Below are 27,130 nucleotides of genomic sequence, written 5' to 3' on the forward strand. Positions count from 1 at the left end.
ACACCCATCTCAGAACCTAGAATCTGGAGGTGATATGTATTTTGGGTCACGGGTGGGGAAACAAGCATGAACGCTTACTGTTCTCGCTGGTATATAATGTCTTAAATAAAACAGTACTACGTGGTGTGGGTCACATTCCGGTGCTAGTGGGTTCGAACCCCACTGTTGGCAGCCCTCAAGATGGTTTTCCGTGGTCTCCCACTTTCACACCGGGCAAATGCTTGGGGCTGTACTTTAATCTAGGTCGCGTTCGCTTCCTACCCACGCCTAGCCCTTTCTTGTCACATTGTCGCCGTTAAGACTTATCTATGTCAGTGCGACGTAAAGCAAATAAAAAACTAAATGTGTTGTATGAATGACGGAAAATCAAACGATCTTAAGTGTGTGTCTTTCAATAAAATGTTACCTAGCAACCATGTAGGCTGTTATGTGAAGTATTGATAGATGGCCATGACATGGTCTGTGCAGCACTCAAGGTACTGTTGCTAGGTTACACTTCCGTCACACAGTTTGCTATATGGCACTATTTCGTTATACACATTTTTGAAAGACTCCCCCAGCTCTAAGACATATTTGTGCCAAATATACAAAAATGGGGGGGGGGGGAGGGAATGACATAATTTGGCCATATAATAAGGAATCAGAAATATCGCCTCCTGAGATTGCTTAGTGAAGGGAAAATTAGAAGCAAAATAAGACTTAGGGAAGACCAAATAGAGTACGCGAATGGAGAAATTTGTCATCGGCTGAATAATTAGAAGCAGCACCATCAAGGTATTATGCGAGATTATGACCATCAATGTCCACTGAAAATAAGGCATTCGAAGGTTAGGAATAATAAATATAATAATAATAATAATAATAATAATAATAATAATAATAATAATAATAATAATAATAATAATAATAATAATTTCTTGTGGCTATTTCTAGCCACGTGCAGCCCTTGCAAGGCAGACCCTCCGATGAGGGTGGGCGGCATCTGCCATGTGTAGGTAACTGCATATTATTGTGGTGGAGGATAGTGTTATGTGTGGTGTGTGAGTTGCAGGGTTGTTGGGACAGCACAAACACCCAGTCCCCGGGCCATTGGAATTAACCAATGAAGGCTAAAATCCCCGACCCGGCCGGGAATCGAACCCGGGACCCTCTGAACCGAAGGCCAGTACGCTGACCATTCAACCAACGAGTCGGACAGTAATAATAATGAAATCAGCATTAGAGGCGAAATTATATGGGAAGGCCTAGCTTTAGAAAGTTAGTGAAATAACATCAATTTGCTGAAAAACCCAAGACCACGGACGGAAGAAGGGAAGAAAAACACAGCGAGAGGGTGAATAGATTCTGAGAAGAGAAGAAATCAGATTTATCTGCTAAATAAGATAAATCACGCTCCTTAGTTGGGCACAACGTTGTGAACATTTTTAAATAATAATAATAATAATAATAATAATAATAATAATAATAATAATAATAATAATAATAATAATAATAATAATAATTGAACAATCAGTGATTAAAGAAAGGAATATCATAAGAAAAATGTTAGAGCCAAGAATTTTTAAAAAACTGCAATACATTACCCCAAACCCAACCCGGAAATATATTCAAAATATCTAAACTTACTGATAAAATGAGACTACGACGAATTCAATTTTCAAGCAATTTGGAAAGAATGAATGACAACAGACTTACTTATGAAATACACAACTTTTTTTTCAATCAAATGTACGAGAACAAAGTGGTATGAGCAAATAGAGTAAGACCTCACAGAATTAGAATCACCAGGATAGGAATATAATAAGGAAAATTGTTCACACAAGGTGATTTGAGGAAGACGAGAAGGAACCAACACAACGAACCTGGTCGGAGGGACAGAGATCGCAACAGTCGATGAAGATGAAGAACTAGCGGGCGAGGGATAAAGTTCAACAAGTGACCCATTCGCGGAGAAGTAGTAGTAGTAGTAGTAGTAGTAGTAGTAATAAAAATGTTATAATTGTCATTTCGTGAGCCTCCGTGGCTCAGCCGGCAGCGCGTCGGCCTCTCACCGCTGGATACCGTGGTTCAAATTCCGGTCGTTCCATGTGAGATTTGTGCTGGACAAAGCGGAGGTGGAACAGGTTTTTCTCCGGGTACTCCGGTTTTCCCTGTCATCTTTCATTCCAGCACAACTCTCCACTATCATTTCATTTCATCTGTCAGTCATTAATAAATCACTTTGGGAGTGGCGACCCCATCGTATTAATAGCCTATATCTGTTTCATTCATTCCATCCCTGACCCAGTCAATGACTGGAAAACAGGTTGTAGGTTTTCATTTTCAATTGTCATTTCGTCTGTCCAGATAAGAACGTGTCAAAGACTAAAGATAATTGTGATGGCATTTTCTTCTCACCTTACTGATCCTTACTTTGCAAGCACAGTATGCCACATCTCGTGAGAAAACACATTCAGCCGAGTTGTAACCTTGACGGATCTGGCGCAATCCGATGCACGACTAATCACGAACACGGTGTGGCGCCCTTCGACACGTCCAATTAGCCAGTGCCTTGTCTGTCAGCAGAGACATTCCTCGCTTATCTCTGAAGGCATCTTGAGCACTTGGTAATTAGCGCCCAGGGAGATCCCCCAAGACCACAAGAATCTCCCAAAAATACCTGTCACCCTTTCCTCTGGTTACTCACTCAGTCTTGCTGCCTGAAGTGAATAACTTCCGGAATTACAGTGGCAACGAATAGAGTCTTATTATTATTATTATTATTATTATTATTATTATTATTATTATTATTATTATTATTATTATTATTATTATTATTATTATTATTCATCGTTGGGCCACTAAGGATCGGGAGATCTCAGCTATTTATCTTGTCGCGGGCCTGCCAGGTTTTCTTCCTGTCGGAGTGTTCTTTCTTCCATGCATCAGAATGGACATGCTTCAGTCGAATTGGGACTTCTTCTTGATGAACCTGACTAAGTTTGTGTTTGAATGGTACTCGGAGTTGAATGTCTCTTTCTGTGATTCCATAACTTAAAAGGTCCTTATCGATCTCCACCAACCAAGAAGGAATCGTTTTGAGAGTTCTGAAGGAGGATAACAAACCTTTACAGATTCCCTCAGCTGGTAATCTGAAGAGGTGAGCGTAAAATATTATCCTTCTTTTCCGGATTACGCTTGATATATTTTCGGTATGGATGTATATTTCTAAGTTGCTCCGAAGTCTGTAAATACCGTCTTTGAGGTTGGGACCAAGCATTTTTCGGATAATCCTCCTTTCTTCATTATTATTATTATTATTATTATTATTATTATTATTATTATTATTATTATTATTATTATTACAAATGGTTCAGGGAGGTAAGAAAGGATCTCAGACAGGTGGGACTAAATTCGGAAGACATCTCAAACCGAACAAAGTTTAGGTCAGTGATCGACAGATTTCAGGGATTCCATGACGAACCAAAACTTAACCGTGGGTGGACGGACGAAAGAAGACAGGCTGCCAGAGAGAGGATGCTAAAGTTCTGGGCTGTGAGGAAGGCTTCCAGAAACATGTAATTTTTATCTAACGTGGTCTCTAATGGCCGTAAACGAATATATTATTATTATTATTATTATTATTATTATTATTATTATTATTATTATTATTATTATTATTATTATTACTATTATTACTATTATTACCAGTCGAGTTGGCCGTGCGATTAGGGCAGCGTAGCTGTGAGCTTGCATCCGGAAGATACTGAGTTCTAATCCCACTGTCGGCAGCCCTGAAGAGGGTTTTCAGTTGTTTTCCATTTTCACACCAGGCAAATTCTGGTGCTGTACCTAAATTAAGGCTACGGCCGCTTCCTTCCCACTCTTAGACCTTTCCTGTCCCATCGTCGCCATCGTCGGTGTGACGTAAGTCCACTAGAAAAAAATACATTCTTCTTCTTCTTATTGATGAAGCCTCCATTTGAGATTTGTGCTGGACAAAGCGGAGGCGGGACAGGTTTCTCTCCGGGTACTCCGGTTTTCTCTGTCATCTTTCATTCCAGGAACACTCCCCAATACAATTTCATTTCATTAATCATTCATTAATCATTGCCCCAGAGGAGTGCGACAGGCTTCGGCAGCCGGCACATTTCCTATCCTCGCCGCTAGATGGGGGCTTCATTCATTCCATTCCTGACCCGGTCGAATGACTGGAAACAGCTGTGGGTTTTCTTTGTCATTATTATTGTTATTATTACACATGTGATAACGCTATGTTTTAATCTCTGCCATAACGTCTTAGTTCACTAAGAAAGATATGGATATAATTTGATATTTTGAAGCGATTACTAGCAGTTTTTGGACGGTATTTATTAAGATTTTAACCCATTTCAACTCGACCTATTGGCAGCATTGGTCCCAGTGCCGTGAACTTCACACAGGCAGATGTGAGATGGTAGCCATCGGCACTTTCGTAGTGTGGTCCAAAGTACGGAAAAACACGGCGCATTTTAAAGTAATCATAAAGTACGAGGGTGAGTCAATAAATAAGTCGCAAAACTGAATTGAGGCAAAAATAATCAAAGTAACTTTCTGATATTTATTTCACTTTTCCACATATTCACTCTGTACATTCAGGCACTTATCCCATCTCTTTACAAGTTCTTGAAAGCCAGCAGCAACGACATCCTTTGGTTGCTGTCGCAGCCAACGTGTAACTTCATAGATCATCTGTATCAAAATGACGGCCACCCAAAAAAAATTTTAGTGGCCCAAACAGATGAAAATCACTGGGGGCTAAGTCAGGACTGTACGGCGGATGTTTTAAGCGCTCCTCATCTCTGATGCTTTTCCTTCCATGGTTAAACGTCTGGATCCAACTGAACACAGCTTTCCGTGAGAAATAGTTTTCACCATAGACGGGATGCATTTCACGATGCACTTCTTCTGTGGACAGACCTTTGGCCCACAAAAACCGCACAACTGCACGCTGTTCTTCTCGTGTACAGTCATGCAACACACGTGCCATCGTGCACTAACAGCCTCTGACAGGCTGAGTGCCTGCGAGATGCCGTACGACAAGCATACATATGCTGCCATCTGCCTGGCAAAACTTGCGCGCGTAATTTCAAATGGTATAAGGCACACACATGTTTGCGACTTATTTATTGACTGACCCTCGTAGGTAGACTGCGTCGTGTCCTAGTTAGACTTTGTCGACACCTCTGTGGGAAATTTTAATAAATACAGTAGTTTAAGTACTGGTCACTCCGCCATTAACATGATAGTGAGGCGTGAGTGTGATTTTACTCGTGATGCGATGCTGTCTTCACGTGTAGGAACATGGCGTGATGGCTGCTATTCTAGTAAGTAAATTCGTGTCCTCACCCCGAGGTGCTGCAGCTCTTTACAGGCACACCCCCATTGGAGGTGAGTTGCATGTAACCATTTCAACCACACACCAGCCCTCCTGCCATTCTTAAATTACTGGCAGTACCGGGAATCGAACCCAGGCCCACGAGGACGGCAGCTAATTACACTAACCGTTACGCTACGAAGGCGGACGCTGCTATTCTGAAATGGTGGAAGTCTGAAAGTAGCGGATACTAACACAGTTGGGGAGTGAAGATTGCCTGTTTCCAGTCATACCGGGTCAGAAATGGAATAAACCTCGGAACCTAGTGGTGAGAGGCCGGCCCGGTGCCGCCTGAGCTATGGAGGGTTTCAATTAAATAATAATAATAATAATAATAATAATAATAATAATAATAATAATAATAATAATAATAATGTCCACCTCTGTGGTGTAGTGGTTAGCGTGATTAGCTGCCACCCCCGGAGGTCCGGGTTCGATTCCCGGCTCTGCCACGAAATTTGAAAAGTGGTACGAGGGCTGGAACGGGGTCCACTCAGCCTCGGGAGGTCAACTGAGTAGAGGTGGGTTCGATTCCCTCCTCAGCCATCCTGGAAGTGGTTTTCCGTGGTTTCCCACTTCTCCTCCAGGCAAATGCCGGGATGGTACCTAACTTAAAGCCACGGCCGCTTCCTTCCCTCTTCCTTGTCTATCCCTTCCAATCTTCCCCATCCCCCGCAAGGCCCCTGTTCAGCATAGCAGGTGAGGCCGCCTGGGCGATGTACTGGTCGTTCTCCCCAGTTATATCCCCCGACCAAGAGTCTGAAGCTCCAGGACACTGCCCTTGGGGCGGTAGAGGTGGGATCCCTCGCTGAGTCCGAGGGAAAAACCGAACCTGGAGGGTAAACGGATGAATGATAATAATAATAATAATAATAATAATAATAATAATAATAATAATAATAATGGGACCAGTATCCAGTATACGGGAGATAGTGGGTTCGAACCCCACTGTCGGCAGCCCTGTAGATGGTTTTCCGTGGTTTCCCATTTTCACTCCAGGCAAATGCTGGGGCTGTACCTTAATTAAGGCCACGGACGCTTCCCTCCCAATCCTAGCTCTTTCCTGTCCATCGTCGCCGTAAGCCCTATCTGAGTCGGTGCGACGTAAAGCAACTTGCAAAAAAAAGGACCGAAGACAAGAAGGTAAAGGCCTGATGGACAAATTGGAAATTAAAGAAATAAAGATATTAAGGGAAATCACTGGCCCAATTCAAGACAAAAATAAATATAGACGTCGCCATAACCATGAGCTCTATACTCATGTCCAGAAGATCTCTGATGCCATGCAAAGAAGGAGAATTGCTTTCTACCGCCACTTTCTAAGAATGCAACCAACACGATTATCGAACCTGATCTTTTCCTACTTTAAAGATAAGAAGACCCAGCCAACTTGGTTCAAAGAGGTGGAAACGGACCTACAGGACATGGGGATCACTCATGAAGATATAGAAGAGCGTAACCAACTCACGAGGAATCTCAAAGACCCGCAGGGCTTTCAGGAAAGGCCAGAGTTGAAGATGGGAAAGACTTGGAAGGCAGAAAGAAATTAGCAACACCGGCAACGAATGGAGGAGCACTGGGCAAAGATTAAAGCCTAGAGAAGAGGTCCTTAGTAGGCTGATAATAATAATAATAATAATAATAATAATAATAATAATAATAATAATAATAATAATAATAATAATAATGTGGTGGTAGAGAAGAATGCTGAAGGTGAGATGGACAGATCGAATCACGAATGAAGGGATACTGAATCGAATTGGTGAGAGGAGATCGATTAGGCTAAATTTGACGAGAAGAAGAGGTAGAATGATAGGACATATCTTAAGACTCCAAGGACTTGTTCAGGGAAGTGTAGGCGGTAAGAACTGTAAGGGTAGAACAAGGTATGAATATGACCAGACAGATTAGATGTAGGATGCAGTATTTACGTAGAAATGAAAATATTAAGCACAGGATGGGTTGGCATGGAGATCTGCATCAAACTAGTCTATAGACTGATGACTCAAAAGTCAATAATATTATGACAGCACGATACACGGAAGACCAGAAATGCACAGTTCACTCACTGTACATCTTAACGCTCTTTTAAAACGACCTTGTGCTTGTGAATGTTCCATTCTCATACGCAGACACAGAAAAGGAGCTGTCATTTGTAGCAGTTCGATGCCAAGGAATGAGGAGCAGATTTGATGTTTAAACCCTTCTTTCTCTGGTATGAACATTCGCAAAGTAATGGAAGATGCAGTAGGAGGAGAGACAAAATATGATGTTTACGACGAACATGGAGTCGCGACCACTCTAGTTGTAGGAAAGATGTTGACAAAAATGAGCTCAGTACAAATCAATGAGAAATGTTGGTCCAGGTCCAAATATTTAGCCAAGATGTAGTTACTTTCTTCGCCTTCGGGAATGCATTTCACAGTCGAATGCATCTGACTGTTGGTGAATCAGATCCCAGAGCATTCTTCCGTCAAGCGGAGAAACCACAACCTTGAGCCGCAGTCATTTATTTCCTTTTCAGATAGCTAAAGGGACGGTTTCCATTTCGTCTGTTCTCAATTTCGTTGGCCCACCGAGTGAACAGGTGTACAATCTTCGCGCTTATAATTGGTTTATTAAAGATGGACGTGCGTAATGCATAGTTAATTAATGCAACTAGCAAAAAAAAAGCCTCTATTCCCTTCCTTTCCATGTTTCCACTTCCATACAACCCACAGTCTAGTACTTAATATGTCACATACAAAAACCACAGGTGTACAGCTGTACAGGTCATGGGGCAAAGAGGGCGTAAAGGTTTCTACTATCCATAATATCTGCTCCAAGTGGGATAGAGTCTATGCCCGGCGATGTTTGCCCTCAGGAATTAACCTGCTACTCATTTACGGCGTGCAGACTGATCTTCAGGGTCAACTGCCTTTTCAGAAGCGGAAATCGTGTTCCTTATTGTTCGATGGGGAATCAAACCCACATCTTAGCAGGAGAACTGCTGGACAGCCTACCGTTTGTTAATTTGTGTTTCGTGAGAGGATAATCACTCTATCGCCTCTGCCTTATATCTGTCTGTGATCTGCGAAACGTTATTAGTATGCATGTCCTGTTGCTATGACATGCGAGTTGGCAGACCTTTTTGTTGTTCGGTGGCATGCACTTCACTTCGTGATACTCTGAGGGTATACTTAGCCGAAACAGAACTCACGACGTGATCCGCTACGAAGGCTAAAATTACTATCATTGCACAGCACGCGCAGTGCCCGATGCTCACATGTGTGTCAACAGGTACTGTCAGGTACTTCACAGGAACCTGGAAAGGAGGAGACTGATGGTGGGGGAAACAAGAAGAATGAAAATCATGCTTCTTGTTAGTGTTGTTGACTGTGGCTAAGATATTCATGCTGAAATAAGTTAGTCACGAATGTACTGGAACAAATGTAATGAATTCTGTAGATAATATTTCATGAAGCGCATAACAGTAACACCATCACATTGCTAGCGAACCTATAGCAAATTTCAACACAGCAACGATAATGTAACACGTAAGTTATGTGTAAAGGATTATACATGACTGGTGCACCGTCGTATTGCTAGTAAGAGAACATCTAATGGAAAGAGTGATGGCGGCCAACCAGATGTCTCTCAGATTTTGGAGTGTTACGTGGTCAGCGAGACGAAATCCTCTGACACGTTGTTTGGATTCCATGAAAGGATATTGCACGTAAGCCAACAGCAAATTCCATGACGCCCAGAGAAATGCAACACATACGTTCTGTATTATATGAACGTAACAGGAGCACCATCTTACTGTTAGTAAGGGTAGAGCAAATTTCTACGTGTCAACAGTAATGTAACACATGACTTGTGTGGAAAGTATTACTTGAAGCTCATTACAGTAGCGCAATACTATTGCTGGTATAAGAAATTTCAGTATATTAGGATTAATGAAAAATTCAAGATTCGTACAATGAATTACGTGAAGCATATGTCAGCTGAGCCGTCGTAATACCACCTTGCGTACAGAAAATCTTATCACATCAGCAGTAATATAACGTAAATTCCGGAGGAAAGATTACACTAAGCACATAACAGCAGCACCGTCTTATGCCTAGCAAGCGTATAGCAAATTTTATCACAGACCAACTGTAATGTAACATGTAAGTTCCGAAGAAAGGTTTGCATGAAGCAACACCAGCACCGTATTAGTAGTAATATAATACTTAAGTTTCCATGTATTTTAAATCTATGAAAACTGGTGAAATAGGAGAGAGAGGGAGAAAGGAAAATATTGAAGAAAATCTGGGGACCATTGAAAACGAAGAAAGGAGAGTTTATATATAGGAGAAATAAAAATCTATACATGGACGAAGAAAATGAAAGGATAACAAAAAGGAGAATTCTTATTTTTGGTCACGTAATGAGGATAGCTAACAACCGATTGACAAGTTAAGTGTTTAACCATGGCAACCAGTGGACCAGAGGAATAAACAAAGATATGGCAGAGATTGGAATAACCGAATATTAGGACAACTTTCAGAAGATTTATATAAGGATTCAAGGGTTTCTAAGAGAAGGAGAAGGGGAAAGGTAATGTAGACACAAAGAGAGGAGGAACCAGCAAAGTGAAAGGATGAACTATTGGAAGTCAAGAAGGATCAAGATGAAAGCACAGGGTTACTTTCCGTGGTAGTTAGATGGCCAACATCGAAAATAAACAAGGGTTAGTCCAAAACATCTACAACAAAAAAGAAACATGTCAGGACATACAAAAATTCGGCATTACAACACAGTCATAAAGCCAACAGTACTTTACGCAAGTGAAACATTGGAACTCAACAGAAAACAAGAACTTGAAGAGAAGAAGAGAATTAGGAAAATCTCAGCAGCAAGATACACCCAGGGCGGTTACAGATTACAGTCAATCAACACAACAGAAAACTGACATTAGGAAAAGACGAATTAAAGTCTTTGGTCATCTCACTAGATGCCCGCCTCAGTAGCGTAACGATTAGCACTATTAGCTGCCGTCCTCGGGGACCCGGTTTCGGTTCCACGTATTGCCAGAAAATTAAGATTGGCAGGAGGGCTGGTTTGGTACATGCAGCTTACCTGCATTGGGGGTGCACCACCTCGGGATGAGGACACGAGTTTACCTACTATCTCACTAGATTACTAGAAAATCGATTGACGAAAAGGATAATAGGTTATGTAACTTCAACACCCTGGCTTAACGAACTTCGAAAAGAACTCAAAGAACGCAGACATAAGCTCAAGAGACATTCTAGAAAGAGACATCTTTACACTCAAAGTAAACAATTGGGAAGCTACATTACTACAACAAAAACTTTTCTCTACTTTTCGCTACTTCTACTACTACTGTTATAAATGCTATTATTTGTTTTCAGCTATGGGTGTAAATGAATTACTTTCATTTTAAGTTACACAATTCATAGTTCTCGTTTGCTTGTTTATTAGTCTTCTTCGAGGAGCTATTTTATTCGTCACTGTACCTGATATTCCGGGCGCGAACAGAACCGAATCCCGCTGCTGCCATGACTTACGAGCACATGAAGGAGTCTACAGGTCTGTCGGTTGTCAAGCAATGGTACATTGTAAGTACGTACTTGCGAAGGGCAAACCAGCCTGGAATGTAAATTAGACCAATTACTGTACTCTAAAGACATACAGGCTGGACCCAGGAGCGATTACCTATCATACTACACCATTACTTCTCTGTAATTTTGTTTTCTGTTACGTGAATGAGGCTTAGCACGGGCAGCTCACTGGTACTTTGTAAAACTCGCTGTCGCTTGTGGCCTGCCAAGAAGTTAAGTTTGTTCAGATAGGGCATATCATTACGTCCAGTGTTCGTTAACGAGGACATTATTATCTTCTGGGATGTTAAAATGATTTTATATCAATAATTTTGCCTGATATCCTCAATCGACATGCTCAACCTTCTTTAAAAAATCCACAGCTCTAGCCCTTCGGGCAAGCAACACACTGTTGAAAATATCCTAGGGATATGAGCTACGAATTTTAGGCAAATAAAATATAACAAAGTATAAGAATATATTCTTTATTTATTCCTAAAAATTGCAATCCTTTTCTTAATCATCGTTGTCTGGTCAATTAGATTAGCAGTTTGCATTTTTCTCACACTACGAGCGCTGATGTGAGTCAATGCAGAGTTTCACTTAAGCCCTTATAACTACATTCGGTGTGGATAATTTTCAAAAGGGTATTGAACCAAGGAACACATTACAGAAAGACTAGTTCAGTTTGGCTAGGATTTGAATAAAATGGAAAACGAGTGAAGAAACAAACGACTTTAGGCTGTTTTCGCAACTGGATTTAGGCCGGCAGTGGTTTTGGATTATTTTAGTTTGATAGAGCTATCCCGTACTCACAATTTGAAACCTTTCTGGCCCCCGTAAGTCCTTCAACTTTCGTCACAATTGAAAAAACTATTAAGTTTACGTTTTTCTTAGTATGGTGACCCTACTTTATCTGCTAAGGAAAGTTTTCAACATAAAATTAACATCTGACAACCTCTGATGGATGTGTAAGCTTGATCTTTACTCCACAATCCGGAGCCAGGAGTATACATTTCCTTTCCTACTTTCTTCCACACCGGGCAGAGAGAACGTTTCATTCCTTGAAATTCTGAACGAAAAATGTGTTCGAATTTCTTCCTTTTGCAAAATATTGACTAATATAAAATTAACAAATTGTCCTTATAGGCACAGCATGAATAAGAGTGAGGATTAAGAATAGAGAATAAGATTACAGAGTCTCACCACGATCTTCAGTAGAAGTGGTGAGTTCTGCCTTTTACCCGGAGGCTCCAGATTCGTCAAGGATTTTATCAGGATCTGAGGGCTGGCTCGAGGTCCAATCAGTTTACTAGAGAATCAGTGAGCAACTGTCTGATGGTGAGATAGCGACTCCGGTCCAGAAATCCAAGTATAACGGCCGCACATCGTAATCTGCAGCACTTCCCGCTCAGCAGAGGTCGCTTAGCAGACCATGGCCCATAATTATTCAGAATTAAAATAGCAATAAGGATAAGAATTCAGTAATAATAACAATAATTCAAAATTATTAACCAGAGTAATAATAATTCAGAATAAGAAAAAGAATATGAAGAAGAATTTACTTGACCCAAATAAAAACATCCATGATTCTTGTTTTGAGAAGTCTCTTTCATCATGTCGACATAAGAGACAAACACTTTGCAGTAGCCATGGCCTGTCATCCACTTTGCAAAGTAACGAATTTGTGGACTGTGCACGACTGCACGTCATAATAAGTTCGCCAATTTACTGCTCACGCGTCTTTGCTGGAGTCGTAGAAATATCTCCAGTGTGTGTGATATGAGTCACAAATGATAGTTATTATTACGTCAGAATTGCGCATACACGACTCAAAATGCAAATTAGTACGATAAGGCGCGAAAAGTAGTGAGTGTTACTCAAGGTTCTGGATTGGGTCCAATTTTATTTACACTTTATCTTTATGGATTACGTGACCGTCTGCTATTGGTTCATTTACAAACGAAACTATCCAAAGCCGTGGCTATACTAAATTCTTCTATTTAGGACATTTCTAAAAGGGTTTTGCATTTTTTTAATAAAATTATTTCATTGTTGTTAGGAGTGGAGCAGTATTTTTTTGTCACAGGTAAGACTTGATAGTGTACGTGTGGAGATGATGTCTGTTATGATGAATGTCAGATTTCCCGTAAGCATCGTCGACTGAACATAAAATTTGAACTTGTATCTGAAAGATATATATTTTTTAAGTCAGGAAAGCTGACTATATTCAAAAAGAGAAAAACTAATGTGAATTTTCGACGATTTTTTATTTTACCGGGGGTTTATCTGGAATTTAGAGTCATCAATTTTCCGGCCTTATTGTAACCACTGGTCGTCTCTGTACACTAGGTCAGAGCTTGAGAAAAGATCGTAACTTATCTAGTGAACAGCGTTCTACTCCTCAGTCCAGAATTAAAACACTTGAACTGACCGGAAAATGAACCCAGGACCTTGGAATAATCATCATAATAATAAAAATAATAATACGCGCAAGGTTAAATTCATGTGGAAAATCTCATATCCCTTTGAAATCAAAACGGGGTTAAAACAAAGAAATTGACTCTCACCTTTACTGTTCAAATTACGTCCTTGAAAAACTGATACACGAATGCGCCAACAGAAACAAAATTCACCAACCAATCATTTTAAGTAGAGGAAAAGTAGCAATAGATTGCTTAGCATTTGCAGACGACCTAGCAATCTTAACCCGAGACATTTCAGCTGCGCAAAGGCAGACTGAACTCCTGAAAGAAACTGCGCGAAGAGTTGGCCTTAAGATATCTTTTGAAAAGACAAAACACATGACCTGCAACGAAACAAGCACAAAAACTCATGGAGACAAAATATCGTGAAATTAAAAAAGTATCATAATTTAAATATCTTGCTGGAGCAATTCAGGAAAATGGACTCGAGACAAAAGCCAATGAAATTAGATGCCAAAAAAATGGAAACTGCATATCGACAAACCCAAAATATCTACAAAAAATAATGTATCACCAAGCAAAAAAAAACTAAAACATTACAATATAGCCATAAAACCATAATGTCTTTATGGGTCAGAAATGCTAATTTTGAAGAGGAAAGCGGACATTAAAAACATTGAGAAACAGGAATGAAAAATCATAAGATATATTCAACCCCCAAAACTCGGCGACTGAAAATACCAACTCAGACGCAGAAAGGAAATCAAACAATACACAAATATTCGCAGTGACATTGGAAAATGCAGGATAAGATTCTAGGGACACATTAAAACAATGCATCCAGACAGATTTACAAAACAAATCGTCGGATAGTATGAAAACAGAAGTAAAGCCAAAACAATCACAATGAAATGGACGGGCGAAATCAAAACCGATTTGAAACAGACAGGAATTACACCATCAGATGTGCAAAAGCGGGGAATCTTCAGATTCAAAGTTCACAAATGGCGAGTTGACCCAGAGGAAAGACCAAAGAAGAAGAACTTGGTCTGAAGACAGAAAGGAAGTCCACAGTAAAAGAATGAAAGAAATATGGGCACAGAAGAAGTAAAACGGACGCCTCTAAACATCCTGCGCAGTTGTAATGGGCTTATTCACAAAGATATAATAATAATAATAATAATAATAATAATAATAATAATAATAATAATAATAATAATAATAATAATAGTATTATATTTACGAGGTGTAAAATGTCTTTCGTTATCTCACAATCCATGAGCTTTACCATTCTTTTGTAGTTACACAGATTTTTCCTTTCCAATTGACGGAGCTTTTTAATCTCTCCTGTGGGTGGAGTCAGAGGATACATTGTTTGCACCCTCTACATGTCGTAACAGGCTACTAAGAGGGGAGACAGCCAAATAATATGTACTTGCTTTCTCGTCTTCTAAGGCGAAAAGCGTCCATAGTTGTAGCGCAGAAAATGTACCAGAGTGAAGTTATTTAGGTACCCCTAATTTCGAGGTTGACACCTGTTCCTGCGTCACTGAAAGCAGATCAAGTGACATTAAAAAAGTAGCAAATAAAATATCAGTGGGCTCGTAAATTTCTCTATACTTCTGAGATGTAAAAAGAAAACAGCATTGTTTATCTCTTGATGCCATTGTTTAAACGTTCATTTTACGAGCCTTGTTATGGAAATGCAGTTTAATGTTCTTCCGGGCAGAGTTCCTCAAGGTTACTTCCTCGGGCCTGCCATCTTCCCACGAGAATCTCTGCGGCAGATATAATCCTATCTCATCTCACTAACGGAGTAGTGCATGTTTGATATGCAGGCCGCATTGTTTACTAATAACAATCAGGAGGGGGAGTCTTTTGTTTAATGACGATAATAGGGCTCACACGGCTTCGGTGTGCCATGGACTACCTGTTGGGTGCCGCTAGAAACATTGCAGGTTCATCTACAAACTGCCGCATACTTATTTCAATTCCGATACTGGCACAATTTCTTCAACTGGAGGTAGGAGTATCGTGTGTCATGTCTTTCTATTTTAGCTGGCTGGCGTTCAAACTCACTGAAGAATGTTAACAAGAATTGCAGTGGATTTAGAGCCATATTCAAAGAACTTCCTTGCCAGTTTAAATTACAGATCCTTGGTAGGCGCTTCCTAAAAGAGGAGCGAAACCGTGTTTGATTAGAGAATAAATGTAGGCTGAACAGTGAGAAATGATAACTAATCAGGAAGATAATAGGGGAAGGAATAGGCAGAGAATGATTCTGAAAAATGTTTGGAAACTCTGTTGGACACTGTGCAGTAGGATTTCTCCAGCAATAGATGACAGTGCATGACAAAGACTGCAGAGGAATCTGTAAGAAGAATGAAAAGATGGGGAAGAAGAAGAGAGCCTAGAAAGAAAGAAAAGAAGGCATATAAGTAGAATTGATAAAAATGTACTGCTTTTACATATCACTAACTGCATTTTAAAGATTTTCTGGGTCGCGGAAGTGCTGGAATTTCATCCCGCAGATGCTCTTTTACGAGCCACTATTTTGCTGACAAAAGGTTAGCGTATTTGAGCACTTTGAAATACCCTCGGATTGAGTAAGATTCGAACCCACCACCTTGAGCTTAGGAGGCAATTTTCTACCGTCTGCAATGACAAGTAGAAAGAACGACGAAAGAGGAAAAAATAGGTCGAAGGAAAGTGTGTAAGAGAAAACATATGGAACAGAAAGGGAAAACAAGAAGTATGGAAAGAAGACGAAGAAGATTCGAATGAAGATGAACACGAAGAAAGAAGAATCAGGAGAAGAAGGGAAAGAAGAGAAAGAAAAAATATTAGTAATAATAATTTTATTGGCTTTACGTCCCATTAACTACTTCTTCGGTTTTCGGAGACGCCGAGGTGCCGGAATTAAGTTCCGCAGGAGTTCTTTTACCTGTCAGTAAATCTACCGACACGAGGCTGGCGTATTTGAGCACCTTCAAATACCACCGGACTGAGCCAGGAACGAACCTGCCAAGTTGGGGTCAGAAGGCCAGTGCCTCAACCGCCTGAGCCACTCAGCCCGGCGAAAAAATAGGATTGCAGAAGGAAAATAACAATATACAAAATTAGCGAAGAATAATATACTAGAAACAGAACAGGAAGCACAGTATAATAATAAGAAGAAGAGGCAAAGAGAGAAAGAAAACAAAGAGGGAGCGAAGAAATAAGCAAAAGTAGAGGAAAAAGGTGAGGAAATAGTAGAAAATTATGCTCAAGATGAGAAAGAGGACAATGATGAGCAACGAAACGAAGAGAATGAAGGCAAAAGCATAAAACAGGGGAAAGGAAGATTAGAATAGAAGTAATAAGCAAGAGATGAAAGAGAAGAAAAAAAGAAAGAATCTGAGAGGGTAAAAAGGGGAATAATGATGACACAAATGAGAAGTAGATTAGAAGATTTTAGAGGCTGGTGATGGAGCAAAGAAAAATAAAAGATGAAAAAGACAAAGGTGTACAGTAAGAAAAGGAAGAGGAGGAGAAAGACCAAGAGATGGCACAGGGAGAGGAAAACAAAAAGAAAAAGGAGATGGGGAGAGAAGGAATAAGGTTGCCCAGAGAAGATTCATACATATGTAAAGAATCTCTTTTCCTTATCACTGTGGATATGAATGAGTTGCGAACCTGACAAAGAACGTCTCCGCGTTTCACAACATTTAATGGGTTGTGGGAGAGCAGTTTTTTGCGTGCGTGAGATCCTCAGACAGGAACGATCTTCGGAGAAGGAACTGACGACGATTTGCATTCCCTCTGTTCAGAGCATAACATAAACTGAGAGAGTTTACCTTTTGTTTCGCTTCATAAGCGTAATGTATTCGTCGCTGTGGCCTTTATAGGCCACCATAAACCGAGATTGCCTCTACAGAAAATCGTTTGTGAGTACCTGGGGAAGACAATGGAGAGATAAAAAGGTACAGTCGGTTGCAACGAAGCCTCTGATGCAGTGAGCGCACTCATGCTTAAATAAATGTTATCGTGTGCCCTTTGACTTTCCTCTAGGGTCAACTAGCAGAGTTACGGTACTTCTGTTTTAAGAGTCTGTTAGCGAGATACACAGCAGAATATTCCGCAAAACAGAAGACAATATTCAGAGGTCTCTTGAAATTTGAGTCATGGAGTTCTGTAAAGTAAATACTTGTACGGAGCTTGGTATGAAATATTTAGAAATAGACTCTGGAACACTAGCTTTGAATTTTTAAAAATAAGTAAATGATATTTTGTATAAATGACAATCACCAGAAAGTGGAAAATAAAAGTGGTATGTGAAGCAACATTCAGAAATTAAAATAGACTATACATTTCTGTACAGCGAAACGTTGACCAACACTCCAGGTTTCCTCAAATATTCAAATTTACTTTCTCGTAAGGACGTAAAAATGAGAATAATAGAATATAAATGCTCAAAAAAAGAGCAGACTCAACGTTTAATATTTTACTCCGATTTTTAAAAAAATTAATCTTGTGTAGATAAAGAAAACAAGTGGTCTTTGTACGGAGCCTTGCGGTACACTAAGGGAAACATGTAAAATACTTATAATAAAGGTTAGGAGTTGTATTTGCGAACAAAACGTGGACGGTTGTTTACTCAAGAGGACGGCAGTAGATTTAAACTTATCACTGCGTTATTTTTCAAATATACACTGTTTATAATTTGCTCTGTAAAACGAATGGACTTATGGAATCGTTATAAGAAAACAGATAAGCCGTACATAATCTGATAGGATGATACGGGACTTAATCCCACTACCATGGAATCCCACAAAGGAACTACCAACAAATTGTAAAAGTACTTTACCGAGCGGTTAGGCTCGCGCAGCTGTGAACTTGCATTGGAGGGAGAGTGGGTTCAAGCCTCGCCCCCCCCCCCCCCTCCTGAAGGTGGGTTTTGCGTGGTTTCCCACTTTCATACCAGCAAACGCTGGGGCTGGACCGCTTTCTTCCCATTCCTAGCCCTTTCCTATCCCATAGTCTCCATAAGTCCTTTCTGTATCGGTGCGGCATAAAGCAACTTACAGATAATAATTAAAAGTATTTAATCCCACTAGCATGAAATTCCACAGAGTAACCACTAATAAATTTTAAATTTAGTATGCCGTTTGGTGTTACAATAGAAGAAACGGATAAAGAATATATTGTGATCACTAGTATTGTTCGTAATCAACACTTGAACGACTGTCTGTCCCGGAGGACGACCTTCGAACCAAGCACATCTCAAACCACTTACTATCAAAATATTTTGTATTTATTCATCATTAAAATTATACTGTGTTGATAAGGCAATATACTGGACTCAGCAAAGAGCCTTGAGGAGCTCTTAGGTGAAGCAGTTAAAAAAACTAGTAACAACATAATTTGTCAAAAGTAAGGGAATTTTGAAAACCTTTATAATCAAATATTTTAATCTACATTTGTGCACTTCTTAGTTATGCTTTGTCGAAGTTCTTCCATTACACTCCGATTAAGTATTCAGCGTCCATTTATTTGTACTTTATATCACCAATAGTGGACGTCAGAATGATGTAAGCCTAGTAGGCAAGTCTGCCGTACCCTGCATTTTATTCAGAAAAGAATTTACTCCTGCTTCGCAAACGGAAGTGGATATAATGCTTCATGCACTTGTAGCGAAGAGAATTTAATTCGTGGGAAACATTTCTGTAAATTATCAGGTGGTGAAATTCTTGTTTAAGGACCCTACGGGACTTAACTTGTCTATTTGCAATGTATCGAGTACGATAATGGACCAATAAAAAATGCTGTAGATTCCTTTTTACATTCTAAGTGGCTTGTACTCCGATACGTGTTCGCTGAGAGTACAACATAAAACTGGACTTGGCCTGCTCTCAAGTAAAGAGGCATTACCCGTGAAGGCCGCGCGTTAAGGACGTCAACAGTTTTTATTAGCCTAATTTCTTATGGTAATTGACCTCCATGAGGCCTCTAATCTACCGTAGTAAAACGCCCCGTGTCTCTTCGAGTTTGACTAAAACACCACAAAGTCGATAAGTGTGTGCACGGCCCAAGTAGGCTTTAACGGATAGCACTCAAGCAGATGTTTCATCGCAGCACGCGACCGGCACCTTCAGAGCGAATGATGATAGGGGTAAGAATAACTGCAAGCACCGGTTATCATAAATGTACGAGGTAAACCAATGGTTGATAAAGGTGTCCCTAAACGCAATTGGCTCTACATCGCACCGACAGAGATTGATCGTAAAGAGACGATGGGAGAGGAGAGGGCTTAAGAGCAGGAAGGAAGCGGCTGTGGCCTTAATTAAGGTATGGCTGGTGTAAAAGTGGAAACCACGGAAAACCATCGTTGGGATTCGAACCCACTATCTCCCGAATGCAAGCTCACACCTGCGTGCCCCTAACCGCACGGCCAACTCGCACGGTGAACGCGGGCATATCAGGAAACGCTTAGCCTCAAGTAACTCGCCTGACGAGGGTCTGAATCTCACTGTTCCCTACTTTGGGAGACAATTTGAGTGGTTTCGCTCTCTCCGGCACCCATTTTAAGCGAATGCTACGGTGGTAACTCTCCAGTCCGCAACGACATCTTAGAATGACGATGATAATAATACTGAAAATATTTAAAACAATGTGGACTCCGTCTGGGATTTTAGCCGACGATGGTGTAAAAAGGGATGACATCCTATGAACGTGATGCATTTTCTAACACTGTGGGGGATTATGCAACTGATTTTTTTATATTTATCCCTCCATTCTACATCATGAATATCATGGATGGATTAGAAAAAGAACCTGTAACCTCGGTACTAAGTGTGAAATCTGTAAGACAAAGCCTTCCTCTATCGCTGCCCACATCTATTGTTCCAGTACGTCTATTTTAATACAGTCTGAAGATCTGTGTAAATAGAGTGTACTGTTCCCGTTTTATTTACCGTAATCTTGTTCCACAAGAAATTTTAGAGGGGAGAATTCTTTCCAGAGGATCATGTCATAATTTAATTGTTCCTTCTCGCACGATGTCTTAAATCTCTTGCGTCGGCAATAAACACTGTGTGCTTTGAACACAATGAATCAAGAGAAGCTGTAAATATCGGTAGAATGAGTTGAAAGTGACGTAACAGTTGAACCGTGGGAAAGCTTTATGATGTTATAGCGTGATTCCTCATCAGGGGATAACTTACTGCTTGCAGCAGCCAAGGTCGATTGGCCAGGATACGAGTGGGAGGAATCGTTACGGCCTGCCGGAATAACGGAGTGAAGATAGAAGGCCATGAATACGCTTCTCGTAAAACAGTGTACATCGTGTTTTTGTCTCTAACATCAGAAGGCCATGATGAATACGCTTTAAGTGTAATGCTGTTTGGTCTTTGAACTGTGTGTTTGTAAGTCGTGTTTTTATGGAGATGTGTTGTGTGTAGGTGAAGAAGTTCGCACGTACCCTTGAGGAATTAACCAAACAAGGCTAAAATTCCCGACCCAGAGAACAACGGGACACAACCTACCGGCCTTGAACAATTTTTGTAGATTCTGAGTGCCAAGTTTGTACACCGTGATTCTGCGGTATGAAGTATAGTCCACGGGCTATAAATACACTTTACGGAAAATGCTTTGTGGTCCTGTGGTGTCAGCCGGCCATGCCTATTTATACTTTCCGTCATCGCCGTGTTGACTTCCCCGGCCCCCTACCTCATGGCCAAGGCTAGATTATTACTTGTTGTCAAGGTTGCCTTCGATTTATTTACGATCCTAATTTTCAATTAATTAATAAAGTTATTTGCTTAACGTCCCACTAACTACTTTTACGGTTTTCGGAGACGCCCAGGTGCCGGAATTTAGTCCCGCAGGAGATCTTTTACGTGCCAGTAAATCTACCGACACGAGGCTGACGTGTTTGAGCACCTTCAAATACCACCGGACTGAGCCAGGATCGAACGTGCCAAGTTGGGGTCAGAAGGCCAGCGCCTCAACCGCCTGAGCCACTCAGCCCGGCTCCAATCAATTCAAATACACATTAAGCAGTACAAACACTACACACGTACAGGTTACAACCCGCTTAGTACGTAGAGCTCCTGACTACGATGTGAACAGTAACTTACATGAAAAAACAGAAATATAGCTATTTGCTTTACGTCGCACCGCCACAGATAGGACTTATGGCGACGATGGGATAGGAAAGGCCTATGAATGGGAAGGAAATGAACGTGGCCTAAATTAAGGTACAGCCTCAGAGTTTGCTTGGTGTGAAAATGGGAAACCACGGGAAACCATCTTCAGGGCTGCCGACAGTGGGGTTCGAACCTACTATCTCCCAGATGCAAGCTCACAGCTGCGCGCCTCTAACCGCACGGCCAACTCTCCCGGTAACAGAAATATCATTACTCAACTCTCTTTCTTGTTCTTCTTCTTCTTCTTCTTCTTATTATTATTATTATTAGTAGTAGTAGTAGTAGACATCTCTGTGTTATTATTTATGTTTTTCGTTCCCTTGTCTACGATCTTCTATGTCAACTTCTAATATCTTCTTCTTCTGTTTCGACTTTGTCAAACTCTTCTATGCGTTTTCCTTTCGTTTCTGAGTTGTTCTTCTGTAACAACGATTAATTTCTTCGTCATTTTCTCTATCGTTTCTCTGTGTACCTCTTAATTTTATTCACCGAGCAAGCTCTCAGCTTGCATTCGGGAGATTGTGGGTTTGAACCCCACTGTCGGCAGCCCTGAAGATGGTTTTCCGTGGTTTCCCCGTTTACACACCACGATACATCTGGAGCCGTTCTTTAATTAAGGTCACGGTTCATTCCTTTCCACTCCTAGCCCTTGCCTCTTCCACCGCCGCCATTAGACTCATCTGTGTCGGCGTGACGTAAAGCAAATTGCGGGTAGATAAGGGAAACAATATATTTTATTCCTCCTCTGTATCTTCGTATCTTACAATTTTTCCTAAATCAGATTCACCCACTTACTTTTCTTTAATATTTCATGTGCTCACTTTCTTATTCTTATTCTTCTCTGCCATGTTCTTCTCTCAATAATTCTCCAGATGTTGTCAATCTCGTCGAGTTACTTCATCTAATCGCATAGTTCCTTTCCCATTTAAATCATCTTCAAGGAATACCTGGTACCCTCAGTATTTTGGGCCCTAAATAGGCGATGTCCTGCCTTGAACTATGTACGTTGATTCCCTTTATTTCTCTCGTTGTGTGGGATTAATCTATTTTCCCCCTTATTGACAAATAAGAAAAAAAAATCGAAAACATTTCTAATCTAAGATCCTACCATTTTCTATCAACAAGTGAAGCGACCGGTTAAATAACAATAAGAGTTATTTTGGAACAAAAGCTAAATTAGAATACCACAACATTGTTTTCACACAGGAGCTGCAAGTACCTGTTGTTATACCACATTGCTTTGTATACTTTACATCTCCCAGCGCCTTAGTGACACCACTCTTCCCGTTTGCTATCCAGACACCAGTGTCTCCCGTCTTTGGATACAGACCTACGGGCTTAGATTGCCTTTGCTGTCTTTTTATTTACTAGTTAAAGACACTGTTTCTTTTCAAAGATTTATTTGCACGTACTTCCGAGGTTTATTTTCCGGATTTTAACAGCGGTGGATACTCGAACACCTGGATCAAGGTATTTTGTAAGTAATTTGTGGAGAAAGAACATTGAAGAAAGAAACCAATTTTCCCTTTGCGAAAATCAAATGATCATAAATATGTCTCCCGGTCATGGTCATCCACCAGCGGCAGCTAATTTCAGATGGCAACCAGCCATAAGACTGCCTGCACGGTTGCTAGGTAACAATAATTTACATCACAGCCTGCACGGTTGCTAGGTAACAATAATTTACATTACAGCCTGCACGGTTGCTAGGTAACAATAATTTACATCACGGCCTGCACGGTTCCTAGGTAACAATAATTTACATCACAGCCTGCACGGTTGCTCTGGTTACACTACTGTCGCACATTCTGTCGCGTCACGCTAACACAGCTTTTCGGATGAGCCCCAGCCATACGATACTTTTATGTAAAAAGACTACCCTCAGCTTAATCATTGGATTTCTCCATGGCCTACAAAGTATTATCAACGTAGCGTGCTCTGTTTTCAATTGCATGCCTCCACTTCCGATGTGTGAGACATGCAAAATAAAAGAAGCATCCAATTATAATATTTATATATTGTCGGCAACGCCGAGATATTAGAATGCTTTCATCACCTTATTTTTAATAGAACTTGGTGATAAATTTGTCAAAATATAATTATGAATTAATCACTTATCTCTCAGTCAATCTAACAGCTTTTTAAGCCCCCTGTAGTGGCGAGTCTCTTTAATTGCACGTGATCTAGGGACCAGAAGGCCTTGACTGCTCTTGTCACGAACTCAGTCGCTATGGGAATAAGCGTGCCCTGGATGGCGTCACCACGGTATGTTCCGTTTTATGGGTTTTATGATGGAAGTCGATCGTGAACTAACATCGTGATATGGCGTCGTCGAGAGCAAAGAAGCATCCTGCTCAGCCTCTGTTTATAACTTATGGAGAGGAAGGACGCACTATGCATGTAACATGTCGATGATCGTTACTTGTGGCCAATGTCACTTCTTCCTTTATTTTTCATAAATATATATTATGGCTAGGGCTCATCTGAATATTTGCGTCACAAAATTAAGGGTACAAAATGTGTCAACCAAGCGAGCGGTTTGGGTCACGTAGTTGTCAGCTTGCATTCGGGAGATAGTGGGTTCCAACCCTACGGTCGGCAGCCCTCAAGATAGTCTCCCGTGGATTCCCACTTCCACACCAGGCCAGTGCCTTAATTAAGGCCACAGCTGCTTCCTTCCCACTCCTAGCCCTTTCCTATCCCTTCGTCACCATAAGACCTATCTGTGTCGGTGCGACGTGAAGCAAATAGTAAAAAGGAAACAATCTTTAACCAGGCAAATGTTCTCTAGCTGTTCCAGACAACTCAGCTTTAATTTCATTAGCTTCAAACTTTCCACAAATATGCTCCCATGTGTTATTCATTATTGTTAGTGATTTAAGTCCACAAGAGAGCACTTATGACTAGTTCCTTTTGGATGCTCTCTTTCGTTCCTGATATTTCTTGAGCCCTGCTATTAGTTCTTCCTTTCTTACCTCTTAAAGAGGTATTCGAAATTTAATAGCCTATGATAGAGGAGACGACGACTTTACCATTTTACAAAATTCCCAACGGAAGCTAAGCTAAACATTTTTCTTTTTTACTTCATTGAGTTACATGCTTCCAGTCTTGTCGTTTTTGATGAGTGAGAATATCTTCTAGGCCTGCCGTTGTCCATTCTCAGATGATGCCCGTAAAACTTCAGCCACCTAAGACGCATGCGCCTTTAGCATTCTCATTAAAACAATCACTGAGGGGGAGAAGTTGAGGATAAGAACACCAGAGGTAGGCCGGGCCGAAATTGGAGTACATAAACGAGATAACGGAAGACACGGGCTGGGAAAGTGCTCTCAGGAGGAAGGCTGAAAGTAGGGAGACGTGGCGAGCTGCTGCTGACCAACCTGCGGGTTGATGACAAAAGAAGAAGCTTTCAATTAATAACAACTATATTACAAATTATTCCTTCGATCTTCCTAAATGTTACTACCAACTTTGAAACGTTAAGAAATGGTGCTCCTTTAGCATTCTTTTTAAATAAAATGTCCAAAATTGCTTAAGGTGAATCAAATGGTATTTTGTTGTTCCGTAATTTAGAATATATAAACTCTCTAACCAAATTTAGTGTAAGCTGGAATAAAACTCACAAAGGTAGAAAAGTGAGTAGTGTCTGACGTTAAGCATAAGTACTTCCTACCATATAGCCTAGTGAAGTAATGTATCTAGGATATGGCTAGTAGCAACTGTGGGAAGAAATATTACAGAATCCACGATTCGAGAAGTCATCTGGTACAACGCTGTCCAGCCCTGGTGAGCACGGGGAATGTTGGAAGCGATTAATCTTATCTTGTATCTCACTAGCACCTTGCCAAAGGTAGTGAGCGCGGCCTATTCCAGGGAGATCTCAATGCGTGGGTAAGACACTAGGGGAAACTCCCAGTCGAACAGCTGTGGAATAACAATGATCTGCAGCATTTGTGCTCTTCAGACGTACGCAAATCGTCCGTCATTGAGTGTGGTACACATGCTCCTTGTATGGTTTATTACAGTGTCAGACCGTAAATTTAATGCTTGTTCCTTCGCAGTCAGACGTGCTCTGCAGTGAGAGAGTTTTGCATACAGCACTTTCTCTTGTCTTCTCAACGAACTCGGTTTCAGATTCTGGCAGGTTTACCGATCGAGAAACGTATATGGGACGTCTCCACAACACATACAGGCATTCCGGTGGAAGTTCCATTGAGAATACTGCGGATCAGTCAATGTGCCTCTTTTCTTTGTCAATCTTTACCAAATAATTCTCCTCAGACCAGTTCTTAGTATCTCTTTATTTGTGACTCGATCTATTCATCTCAACGTCAGTATTTTTCTGTTACACCACGTTTGAAAGTCTATTCTTTCCTCGTGAACCAGTTAATGTCCAAGCTTCACTTCCCTACATTGCAAAGTTCTAGACAACTTCATACATATTTATGTTTGAGGTAAGAAAATATCTTCTTCTTACAGTCTTCTCTTTTTCTCCGGTTCCATGGCTGAATGGCCGCCATTTAGAACTTTGGTACCCAGTTCGATTCCCCGCCGGGTCCCGAATTTATTTTCTGCGTGTGGTTAGTTTATCTAGCTCTGAGCTTGCATCCGGGAGATTGCGGGTTCTAACCGCAAATGTCACCAGCCCTGAAGATGGTTTTCTGTGGTTTCTCATTTTCACACCAGGAAAATGCCCTTTCCTGTCCCATTGTCACCGTAAGACTTTTCTGTGTCGGTGCGACGTGAAGTAAATAAAAAAACAGGAATATTGAGCTATTTCAATGAACTCTTAATTGTTCCCCATATTTCTCTTTGATTTCCTTTTGTTTAAGCATCCTCCTGAAAGATCTCCGGGTTTTAAAGTCTATTTCTGTTCCTCCAAGTTCCTGTAGATCTTTGTTTACTTCCATCAACCATGGTATCTTGGTCTTCCTCGTTTGCCAGTACACGAGAATATTATTATTCGAGATGAACTGTGGGCCTTGGGATAGCAAGAAGGCAAACTACAAACCTTCACCACTTCCCTGTGGACCATCATATTCCTCGACTGTTATCAGTGCAACTTTTTTTTTTCCATACGAATTACAAGTAGCCCATATTTTACTGTACCGGTACAGTACTCTTACGTTCAATACTTTTCAGAAACCCAAAAATACCGATTACGAATTTCGAATCTTGCCTACTAATTTCCCTGCTGAGTTCTGTCAAAGTGCAGCGAGATACAGCATGTCGGACAATTACTATGTTTTGTTTTGCAATCTCTCGTCAATCTCTCGATGAAGCTCGCTCGCCGTGAAGCGTGCACTGTTGTTAATCATTCCGGAAGCAGAATTCTTGAACCCATTACTCATCTCCGGAGTTAATTGTTTAATTTAGTGCACATCGCAGGTGTAAAACTTGTTAGTTACCTGTCGGCAGAAATGAGCCTGCGAAATATGTTTCTACAAGAGCAGTGGTTATTTTATTACCGAGCTCAGGGATGTAGTTCTGGTGGGAATTCAATAATGTTTGTTACTATTGTAAGTAGAGCTCAGT

This window comes from Anabrus simplex, chromosome 14 (genome assembly GCF_040414725.1).
Source record: "Anabrus simplex isolate iqAnaSimp1 chromosome 14, ASM4041472v1, whole genome shotgun sequence".
Lineage (NCBI taxonomy): Eukaryota > Metazoa > Arthropoda > Insecta > Orthoptera > Tettigoniidae > Anabrus > Anabrus simplex.